Source organism: Phasianus colchicus, chromosome 15, assembly GCF_987193195.1.
Source record: "Phasianus colchicus chromosome 15, bPhaCol1.hap1.1, whole genome shotgun sequence".
Lineage (NCBI taxonomy): Eukaryota > Metazoa > Chordata > Aves > Galliformes > Phasianidae > Phasianus > Phasianus colchicus.
Window position 1 is genome coordinate 8,811,984 of NC_143450.1, and position 11,605 is coordinate 8,823,588.

General features: G+C 51.8%; 1 protein-coding gene across 5 annotated transcripts in view; it reads right to left on the reverse strand.

The window, feature by feature from the left end:
• HTR4 (5-hydroxytryptamine receptor 4) overlaps positions 1-5,907 on the reverse strand; it is a 100,239-nt gene extending 94,332 nt beyond the window's left edge. For 4 of the 5 annotated variants that reach the window (XR_016471337.1, XM_090150839.1, XM_090150842.1 and 1 more), the window contains exon 1: positions 5,535-5,656. The gene's annotated coding sequence lies outside the window, so the exon portion shown is untranslated. Of the gene's footprint in view, positions 1-5,534; positions 5,657-5,790 lie in introns of those variants that run through there. The other variant, XM_090150841.1, reaches the window with a different exon arrangement.
• Positions 5,908-11,605: the final 5,698 nt, after the last annotated feature.

Below are 11,605 nucleotides of genomic sequence, written 5' to 3' on the forward strand. Positions count from 1 at the left end.
AGCACCTGTGACCATGCTTTCCTCCATGAGCCAGGGTCTTCTGTTGTTCAGGGGCACCCAAGCTGCCCTGCCTCCATGGCAGAGGCACCTTGTACACCTGTACACTGCGGTGTCAAAGGAGGAGACCATTTTGCTTCCTTCTGCTCAGAGTTTCCCAGCAGATCAAGGAAAAGACAGAGATCAAGGACGGGAGAGGGGAAATTCCCTTTTTCTGGTTTCCTACTTTCCTGGTTATTTCTACATAGTGCAAGTATTGTTTGCTTTATATCCTATTAAATGTAAACAGGGGTGCAGATAGAGCTGCTGTTTTCTTTCTTTCAAGAGCTGTTACTGCATGGATCTATCAATGAATGAGCCAAGAGGAGTGCTCAGAAATTCATGCGCTCATAAAAGGTGTCTTTGCAACTAGATTTGAGTCAGCTCCTGTGAATTTCCCCTGACCTACAAAGCTCCTAAGTGAGAGGATGAAGGCAAAGAGGAGGAAGGGAGGTGAACTCCTCCTACCAGCAGCAGCTGGGCTGAGGGCAGAGGGGAAGCTCAGACTCCCAGCTCTGCACATCACAAGCACATCCAGCCCAGAAGAGTCCCATGCATCCCACAAACGTCCCACAGTGTGCTGACTCTATCATCCCTCCTCAGAATAAAGTTTTCCTCTGTAAATCTCCTAAAAATAAGAAGGGTGCTGAAGACCCAGATACTCAGTCACCTGCTACCTGCGTCATCTCTCAAAAACACTGGCTTCAGAGCAAATCTTGCAATCCATTCAAAAAAGACAGGTGTTTCTTTAACTGTCTCTCAAGACCTTTTGGTTTCTGATGCTCAGTGTATGCACACTTTTACCAAATTTGGTTTAAAAAGCAGCTCAGATTCAGCTTACATCAGTTTCTTTTCAGTGCATTAGAGCAACACGAGCCACTCCGAGATCAATTCTTAGAAAACCCAAGCTTAAAAAAGCAAATCAAAACAAAAGATGTGGCAGCTTCCTTTGAGCCGCCACAGTTTTCAGTCACACTTTCAACACTTCCCAGTGTAACCCTCAGTAACACTCAGGCTCCGTATCGCGCTGGAACAGTAGAAAACCAGCCTGGGGCTTCTCGTCTGACAGATGCTTTTGAAATTCATATTTATTGACAAAAAGATGGAGCAGCTAAAATAAGCCCTTTGCTATTCTGTGTAAAATAAGAATAAGGCAGGCTATATAAATGAACCTGCTTGAGTGAAGTTGCTTGAATATCTCCAGGGATGGAAGATCCACCATCCTGGGCAGCGCAGCCCAGAGCTCAGGCAGGCTGTGCTGCAGCTGCTCCCACTGCCTTTTACCCACAGGTCTTCCCACCACCACGGCTGTCAGGAGCTGCAGTAAAAGATGGCTCCGAGGTCAAAGAACCATAGAACCACAGTATTGTTGAAGTTAAAAGGGATGCTTAAATGCCATCTGTTCCATTTCCTCTGCAACAAATAGGAGCAGCCACAGCTCCGTCAGTGCTCAGAGCCCCTCCAGCCTGTCCTTGGTCATCCATCTCCATGGATGATGCACCCACCACCCCTTTGGACAACCTGTGCCTCACTACCCTTATTGTAAAGATCTTCTTCCTTATATCCAATCTCAATCTCTCTCTTTTAGTTCTATCACAGATGTATTGACCTTAGGTGGGGTTCAACGAGCAGCAGTTCTCCATACTTTGTTTGGCCATGGCGCACGTGTGCCGGCTGACATGCAGAGCACCCACTCCTCCTGGCTCCCCAGCTGAGAGAACCCAAAGATCTGCCTGCTCTCCATGCCCCCAGACCCTGCCACTTTCTAGGCACACCAAGGCAGGCATCACTTAGCCTAATGAGAAGGGCGTAGCGTGGTTCATCAGCGGGGCCCTATTCATCTCTCTCCAATCCAGTACACGGGACCTCATGTTGCAAGGCACCCGCTGTTCCTAATGGCTGTGGTCATTGAGCAAGACCTCTTCTCTCCTCTCCTGCGTCCCTCTGGCCCTGCACCAAGCCTAATGTCTCAATCTCACAGCAAGGAACAGCCTGGAGCTGGCCCCAAACAGGGGTCAAACCACTGCCTGAAAGCATTTCCTTTCATTCCATCCTCCCAGACACTTTTATATGGGCTGTTTGGAAACCCTCACAGTCAAGTGTGGATTTTAACAGTTACTGTGGGGTTATTTTGGGGTTTTTTTTTGTTTTTATTTTTTGTTTTTGTTTGTTTGTTTGTTTTTGCTTCTATTATTATTAAAGAAAACAACTGGGTGTTTTTTTTGTTAGTTATTTTTTGTTTGTTTGTTTTTGTTTGTTTTGTTACTATTCCCTATAGGAAATCTTGGAATTAATCATGAAGACATTTCCTTAGCTACAGTTTTTCTTTTGTTTGCGTTTCTCATTTGTAGATAGGAGAATAGACAAGATGATCAGAGAAGTCCTGACTTTAAAAATGCATAGATGAAATTGGTGGTAATATTACTGTCAAAATGGACAAGGTTTTCAACCTTAGAGCCTGCTTTTCCATAGATTAGCACCTCCAGAGAGCAGCTGCTCCTTGGGTGATGAGCTATCAGTGAAACACACCAGTGATGCAGGGTCACCTGTGCCCCAGGCACTGCCAGACTACATCTGGTTCTGCTGCTAACCACTAACAAGGGTTTGGAGAAGTCCTTTTTTCTTCTCAGCACTCCTTCTAAAAGAAGAAAGTAATGGCACTATTGTCTTTAGTATAGGACAGAGAGTAAAAAAAGAAAAAAAAAAAAGCTATAGATAAGAACCATGGAATCATGTCATCATAACTACTTGTGCTACTCAGCTATCTGGCCAACACCTTTTCTTTGCTGGAAGTCTTATGACAGCAAGGGTGGGTGGGAGGAAGGGTGATTTGGAGAATAAGCCACACACTGGAGCTTCTGGGCTGGGTGAGACCCAACTGCACCTCACCCCTTACTGCACAGCATTCAGCCCATCTCCATGGGAACTATAATAAGGGAATAAGGGCAGAACTCATCTTCGCCATCTCAAACCAAAGCAAACCCAAATAACGAGCTGCTCTGCAAGATACAGGGAGCAGCAGCCACTGCAACACTGCCATCAGCACATCTGTCTCTGAGGAGGAGAGCACCTCCTGCTGGGCCCCCAACTGCCTCCTTAATTGCACAAAATTGTCCAAGTCTAATTTGTGCTCGTGCGGAGCAATTTGCTCTCCTCTGTGCATTGCTGCCCCTTTTGCTGCAACCCGCATGTCTGCATCTGCCTGAACACATTGGGGTTGGGGGGGGGGAGCTGAATTAGATTATTTGCTCTAATAACAATAAGTCTAATGGAATTACACAACATGATCAGAGTAAAGTCAGCTGCTCTAAAGTCCCGGTTTCGGTTTCACATTGGCTGGGAGAACCAGCATATGGTGCATCCCCATCCAGCCCCTGACAATCCCTGTTCTGCAGGAACACAGCAGCCCACAGCTCAACACACAGAGAATGGGGACCCCAGGAAAGTCATTGGTGCACAGTGAGAAGTGATAGAAGTGATCCCGTGCAGAGAATGACTGTCATTTGGTGCTCACCTCCATCTTTTCCAGCTAATGGGCTCAGAATGTCAGAAGAGAATAATTAATTAATTCCTTTAATTCTCAGGAGCTCAGTGATGGCCCCAACACACAGGGCTCTGTCAGTGCAGCACGTTGGTAACTGGGATGTTTCACTGCAGAACTCTTTGTGTACACAGGGTGCACTACAGTGCAGGGTTCCAAGGCATTTCCATCAGCTCCGCATTGGAATTACTGAGAGCACCTCCACTCACCCCAGCCAGACACCTACATCTATGAGCCAACCCAGGCATGGGGCCCATCACCCTGCCCCATCCTCTGCTCATAGCACCGCCACCTTTCACTCAGTGACAGTTTTGGCTTCAAGCATAAACCCACCACAAAGATTTCCATGTAGTGTGGCATGGCACTTCGATGTGCAGGGCAGCATGGTGCCTCTGTGCCCTCGTGGGCACACAGCCCTGCACCAGACAGGCAGGAGCTCAGCCCTGCAGCACGCTGGTCCTGCTGCTTTCAAGTCAGTGTTTACAAAGACCTGGGGAAATTAAACTATTTAAGTCTATCCCCAGCAAGAGACTGTTTAAAGAAATAGGATAAACATACCTTAGTATGTTTTGTATTATTGAAGCAAACACACAGGTTCACGCACATGTTTGTTTTGCAGCACAGTTGATGGCAGTGCTGAGGTCAGGCTAGGGAAGCAAAAAGGAAACAGCGAAGCCATTCCTGGGCTGGGTGCTGCTGGTCTCTGAGACCAACCACAGTCCTGCTGCCCATCATCCCCACCTTGAGCACAGACTGAGCCAGCTCCTGGAAAACTGCACCTTGCCATGCAAAAGTATTCAACTGCTAGAACCCAGGGCAGAGAGAACCATGCTCTTTGAGAGGGATTTCAAGCATTTTGTTTTTAAAGACAAACGAAGTCATCATGACATCACATATTTCAAAGCACTGTCCAGGCCAACTGCCACAGCTGCCTGGAGTTTCCAGTCCATAAACCAGGACCACTCACCTTCCAAGCTGCCCACAAGCCACAGAAGCCTACAGCTGTGCCGTATTTTAATTACTCACCCTTCTGTGAAGTTTCCATAGCGGAAGTTGGTTTTGGAACTAGGAGGGATGTGTCAGGGGTTTGAGGAAATGATAGCAGTTTTCTTTCACAGATACAGCTCCAGATCCTCTCTCTGTACCTGAATGCACTGAGAAATGGACAGGGCTCCTGCTCACCCTCTCAGCTTTGGAGTGAGGTTGAGCCAGGTTCAGCAACAACTCAACGCTTGGCCTCAGCAGCACGGGCTCAGAGTGGATACAGAGCTTGGGCAGCCTGCCTGCAATGGGGAAAGGCTTTGCACTACAGACCCTGGAATGTGACAGCAGAACAGCAGAACACAGAGCTGCCTGAATTCCCATAGCTCAGCTCCCGGAAAACACCTCCCTTCTGCATCACTCCAACGATGTTTCCTATTCTTACAAAGCTCAACAAGCCTCTCTACCTAGGAACTTTCTCAGCACCATCAGGTTCGCGTTCTGCCCCAGTGGAACACCGTAGTTCCTTCCTATAGATCGTTGCTGGCAGTCCCCGCAGTTTGCACAGTATCAACCACCGCTCGCACAGACGCAGCGGCTCAGAGCGAGCAGGCACACACTGCGACGGCAGATATCGGTAAGACACCTCGGGAGGAATTCCCCCTCTACCTGGCTGCCTATCTGCACGCACATATACACACACACACACCCCGACCTTCCCCTCCAGCTCCCTCCGCACCAAGTCTGTGCCAAAGCGCTCCCAGCCGCCCGCACCACCCCGCACACAGCCGCCCGATGCGCGATTACTACGATTTCCATTCACAACTGAACGGACACACGTGCTTTTGCACAGGTGCGGTCCCACAGAAACACGGTGTAAATAAAACGGACGACGGCAACGGCGCACCGACGGAACGAAGGCGGGCTGCCGCCCCCCGTCGCTCTGGCTGCCAGCTCCCGGTTCCGCGCTACTTACCGTCCCCGAGCCGGAGCCCGGCGCACGCCGCAGCTCCGCGGGCGGTTCGCGTCCTCATCGCGGCGGTGCGGAGCGGCACGGAGGGCTGCGCACCTCCTGCCCGAGAGCGCCGAACGGAGCCGCCCCCGCCCCGCAGCTCCGCGGACAACACCCGCCTCTGCCCCGCCCCGCCCAGCCCCGCCGCGGAAAGTTGCGGCCGTCCCGTGCTCAGGAGCCGCCAACCCCCCCGGCTCAGACGGTCTCAGCCCCCCGGCACCTCCCGGCCGCTCTCCCGACGCGCATCCTCCGAAGCGGTTGGTGGCTGAGTGCTTCGGTCGGGCAAATCCTTTCCCGAGCTCGGCTAAGATGCTTCGTTTCGCCTGCGTCGTGGCTTTTCAAGCCGACTTCTGGGGTTGGTTTGTGAGAGAAAAACGCAGAAGGGAAGCGGAGCGCGGTGACGCGGGAGCGCGTTTCTCACTGGGGGGGTCAGCCCGGCTCTTCTGACCTTAGGAGAGATTTGGCGGTGAGAATCCGTCCCTTGACCCGGTCCGGGCAGAGATGGGCGCCGCGCGGCTCCGCATCGGGATCCAAGCGGTCCCACTGCAGAAACGGACGGAGCGCAAAAGTGGGATCCTAGCGGCCCCGTCTTCAGGTATGCCCACCTCTCGCACCTGGACCTGAATTGGGCCGTTTTTAGGGAGAATACGAATCTCAAACTACGCGCTACAGCCTGTGCGGTGTGCGGTGCCCTCCAGCCCCAGCTCCTCCTGCTCCGCTCGGCACCGCTGTCCCATCTTCCCTCTGTATGTGCACGGACTCCAGGCTGTGCCCTGAGAACCCTGCACACAGCCCTGCTCATACGGACAGCTCACAAACTGAAACCCAACGAATGGGGCTGGGAGCCAAAGCACAGGAAAGTTCACAAACGTACTGTCATAGACTCACAGAATGGCTTAGGTCGGAAGGGACCTTAAAGACCATTGAGCTCCAATCCTTGTTGTGGGCTGGCTGCCCCATCTGCTCAGGCTGTGCAGAGCCCCATCCTACCTGGCCTTGGGCACCTCTAGGGATGGGGCACCCACAGCTCTGGGCAGCAGTGCCAGTGCCTCACTGCCCTCTGTGTGGGCTTGAACCTGAAAAAATACCCTGTGACAGTTTGGGGTCCTCTCTGCTGTCAGCTGTGGCAGAGAAGGGCCGTGGGGGGTGGGCTGCAAAGCCAGCTGTCCCTGGGTGTATCTGAACCTGAGAACGGGCCGTGCTGAGCTCCAGCACTCTCATCGCTTCCGTCATACTTCCTCACACCTCCTTTTAATGCAAATTGCTCTCCAGGATTATCAAAGGGTTTATTCAGCACGAATGCAACGCGTACAAAAATTTAATTAAATTTTTAAAAAGAAAAATTGGAAAGGATTGTAGAGGACGATAAGGCTGCTGCTCACCCTTCTCTCCTTCCCTCCTCCTTTTTTCCTTCTGTAACAATAATAAAGCTGAAGATCCAGTGGAGAAAAAAAGTGGTCGTGTGATTCATCGGCCCTGAATCACAGCGCGGTGCAGCGGCGCTCACTGCCTTCCTCTGCAGCAGCTCCAGCTCTGCTCCACATCACTGCCACACTGCCAGGCACAGCAGTGAGATGGGGAGATAAAACCCAGTTGGCAGGGCTGCTCTGGGAGTGCATGGCATGCTGGCTTTGAATGCTGCATGTCCCCTGTGCTTCATTGTGCGGGATGGACTTTGTTGAAAAGAGAGCCTGAATAAATTAGGTTTCTGAGGGTTACACCTGCTGTCAGAGCATTCAGTTCTGCCCTGGGACTGAGGAGGGGCTTCTTCCTCTCTTTCCCATTTCAAACATGGGCTCTGGTGGGGGTTACCTCAGCGTGGGCAGTGTGCTGGTCCCAGCAGCCAGCAGTTCCAGCCCTGAGCTGAAAGGTCCTGTCAGGGCAGTGGGACATTGAGCTGGGTCTGTCCCAGCATTTCTTGGGAAGGAGAGCACTGTGAGGAGGTGAGGCACTGGAAGCACTCTGCTCTCCATCTGCCTGAAAGCACATGCTGATGTGCTGCTCTCCTTCCTCACAGACGTGTCTCGCTGCTGTCACCACCTCCTTTCTCTACATTACTCATTACCAGACCAAGGATTTGTCTGTGTGCTGCTTCATTTCCATGCAGCCACACTCCTGGGCTCACAGTCACAGTGCTCAGCCTAAAATGAGACAGGAAAAAGCTGACCCATAAGGGATCACAAGTCAGGGGCACACAGAGGTGGGAGCCAACCTGGAGCCTGTAAGGACACAAAGTCCAGCAGTTGCAGAGTGAGATTGTGCTGCTTGCTGAGCACTTTGATTTATCCACTGTGCCTTATCCATAAGTCTGCATAGACATAAATCTAAAATCCAGTGTAAGACAGGTCTGACTTCTAGCTTTAGAGATGTGTAAGATCAATGACCCAGTTGTGCAAGGCAGAATAATAAACACGTCTGATAACAGGGGACAAGTTTGTCTTTCTTTACAAGAGATCATTCTTCGGAGACCATCTCCCCATTTACAACTCATGAGCTGGAAGCTACTGAACAATCTATCAGGAATGTGAGGACAGCTGACAAATCAGGCACTCAGGGTCAGAGCAGATGTGGGCACATGGTGATAATTAAGATCCCTTCCAACCCAAACCATTCCATGGTTCTGTGGTTCCATGATTCCATGAGCAAAAGAGGCAGAGCCCGCCCCATCTCACTCATCCCCACAGACCCCACAGGACAACAACAGCTCAGAGCTCTCTCTGGTTGCTGCTGGATCTGCACAGGGGCTGCACGCATCGCGACTCCACATGAATAGTGATAACTACACATGACTGAATAAAAGCCAAGTGAATCACTCATCACGGATTATTGATGGTATTAATTCTACCTCTTCTGCACTCAGGATGCCCATGAGCCTTCCTGAATTTATTTTTCCTCCTTTATTACATAGTTTTGGAGATGAAGTAGCATAAACCCAAGTCATTCTACTCCTCAGGGCAGGATGGGATATGGGGTTCCATGCAAGCCAGTGCACACATGGCAGGATTGAAGGAGGTAATGGGATCTGCACAACCTGCCGTAGCCAGGTGCTCGGTGCTACACTTCATAAGTGAATCACTTTGTGCAAACCAAGTGGTTCAGCACAGCTCATCCAAACCAGCCAGAAGTGCTGGTGCTTTGTGAGGCTGCTTCCTCTCAAAGCACTTTTTGCACACCCCAACCTCTGCCTGCTCATCAATGTCCACCAAGTGTGGAACCAAAACAATGCAGCCACTGCTAACCCAAAACCCATTCAAACCAATTTGATCCACGCTGGATCTGCATGGCTGCTCTTCTCCAATCCCATTTGCATGTACAGGTATGTCACATCACTTGGAGGGATGAAGGTCCTGCTGTGCTCTGTGCCACTTGTCCTGGCCAGCCATGAGCCCCCAACTCAGTTCACTCGTGCAGCCCAGGATTGCTCTGCTGCAGATGGCTGCACCGTGTGAGGGATGAAGGCTGCTGTTTCCATGGCAGCAGTTAGACGACTCCACTTGTTAGCAATTCTACTATTAAAATGCAAACAAAATTACACCAGGAGAGCAACTTTTCCCTTCCCACTCTTTGGCCTTTGGAATCCTCAGGCTATCACTGTGGTTATTCCCACCCAGTTTTCCCAGTTTAGCTCACGGCACTGCATGAGGGGCAGAGTGGTGCTGGGGGGCTGCACGGCCTTTGGAACTCCTCAGGTCAGCTCCAGCCCAATGCTGGTACCTACACTCAGCAGTAGGTACCACCTACTGCTGTTCTCAGTGCCACCCCATTGGCACTGGGCTGCCTGCAGCACATGGGAAGGGAGCCCCAAACCTTTCATGGGATGGAAACCCATTAGCTAAGTCCTCTCCTTGCTTAGTGAAACAATGATCTTCCTGACCATTCATTCCCCATCAAAAACCTTAACATTAAGAAGAAAAACAGCAGGATGGTTCTTTATCCAGAGCTGTCCAAAAAGAGGAGAGCAGACGGGACCCTGCACGTGTTGTGCCAGCCTGTGCTGGCAGTCGCACGCTTGGGCAGCGATGATTACAGCCAGTTCCCACCCAAGCGCAGCAGAGCAGTCGGGGAAATTCACCCTGCATCCTCCGCAGCACAGCAGACGTGTGAAGCCATGAAGCAGGTGCGCTGGGGTGAGAGTGCTCGGCAAGACGAAACCTGGTCGTACCAGCAGCAGCTGCTAGACGTCCTCTCTGAAGCGAGTTTCTTCCTTGAATAAAGAATTCTAGGGGGAAAAGCGGGCAAAACAAAGCACAGAATGCAGCGAGTGCCTGGGCTCCATCCACAGCACCGCAGCAGCACGGAGCTCAGGCGCTGCGGCTGCCGGGCAGTGCGCGCAGGGACGGAGCGGGGCAGGCGGGGCGGGAGGCGCAGCTCGGGGTGCTCCCGCTGGGCCGGTGGCGCCCCCTAGTGGCACGGCGGTGCTCTGCCGGCGCTCAACGGAGCGCTACCGGTCCCGTTTATTTCTCCGTAGCGTCAGCCACGTGTGACAAGCCGACAGACCATCGGTGGCTATCTCCCACTTTCTAGCCGCACCTATCAGCTGCTAATTTGTCCAAGCAAACGGCTGTAGAGAGCTCAGGAAAACACCCGGCGTAGGGTGCATAATCGTAGAATCGTTTGATTTGGAAGGGATCGCTAACGGCCATCGGATCCAACTCCCTGCAACGAACAGCGATACCCACAGCTCCGCCAGCGCTCGGAGCCCCGTCCCGCCTGTGTGTCTGCAGGGACGGGGCACCCAGCCCCTCTCTGGCAGTGCTAATGCAGAATTTGTGATCGCACCCACTGCTGCCTGTGGGCCCGCAGGTGGCCGCGCTGAGCTGGAGCCCGGTGCAAGGAGCGCTCCCTGCAGAGCCTAATTTAGGTCTAACCTGAAGGAGACTTGTCCCCTGCGCCCCTGTATGGCCACAGCTCACTGCTCTGCCTCGCCTCATGGCCTCGCTGTGTTCCTACCTGGCTTCTCAGAAGGCTTTGCTCAGATGCAATCACATCAGCTTCTGAATTCTTCTGAAAGGGCTGCACACCACCCTCTGTTTAAACCCTGCTTTAAAACATTTGAAACTGGAGGAGCCACATCAGAAACCCCTTCTCAGCCATTCGATAGAGATCTCTCCCTTCTTCTGCCATCTGAGCCACTGATAGAGCCCACAGCTGGCTTAGGGCAGCACCAACCCCTGCCCAGGCACACCTCCAGCACCAGCTGCCTCCAGGGAAGTTTTAATTTTTATTTGTTCTTTTATTTTTAGGAGACCCAGTGCCACCACCTGCAGTTCACTAATTTTCCTTCTGAACTGGAGAAGGAGGTTTGCCTGCCTGGGAAGCTCTACATGGGTAAATGTTACACTGTGGGACATACCTGTGCTGGGAGCACACTGCTTTATTATAGAATTGACTCCTGGGGTTAGAGAAGAATGTGTTTCCAGTAACAGGCAATAGGGGCAAGAGCAGCAATCCTATATGCTTTCCAGAAGGTGAAGCAAACACCATTCAGCCACAACAACCTTTATTCCCTAAACTTCCCCAGAGGGAGCATTTCAAAGCATCAAAAGGATTCAAACCTGTCCGGCTGCTGCTGCAGCATAATTAACAGCTGCACAGTCAGCTCCAACCACAGCTGACAAAGCCCTGAGCATCAATCCTCTATTTATCACACTCTTGGAGTATTTATAGATCTCAGCAAGGCAGGGGGCAGAGAGAGAAGGAGCAGAGCAGGTGAGCTGCTTGCTGGGGGAGATAACATTTGCTTTCATCATGTGGCATTTCCGCAGTGCCTGGCAGTGCTGCAGGAAGGAACAGGAGGTGTCTGGGCAGTGCTGACCCACCGGTGGGTGCCCCCCCTGCATGGCCCCAAAGGTGAAGGGCCCAGGTATAGCACCTGATTTCCCGCACCACTGATTATGGGCTACCCTTGGACTGTACAGTTTGTGTCCTATCTCCTCGGTATCATTTACAACTCACGGCCTCTTCATAGGAACTGATAAGAAAGTGGTAATTATCCCTGCAATAGTGTTGCTTTGGCACTTTCACAGCTCCTCTGC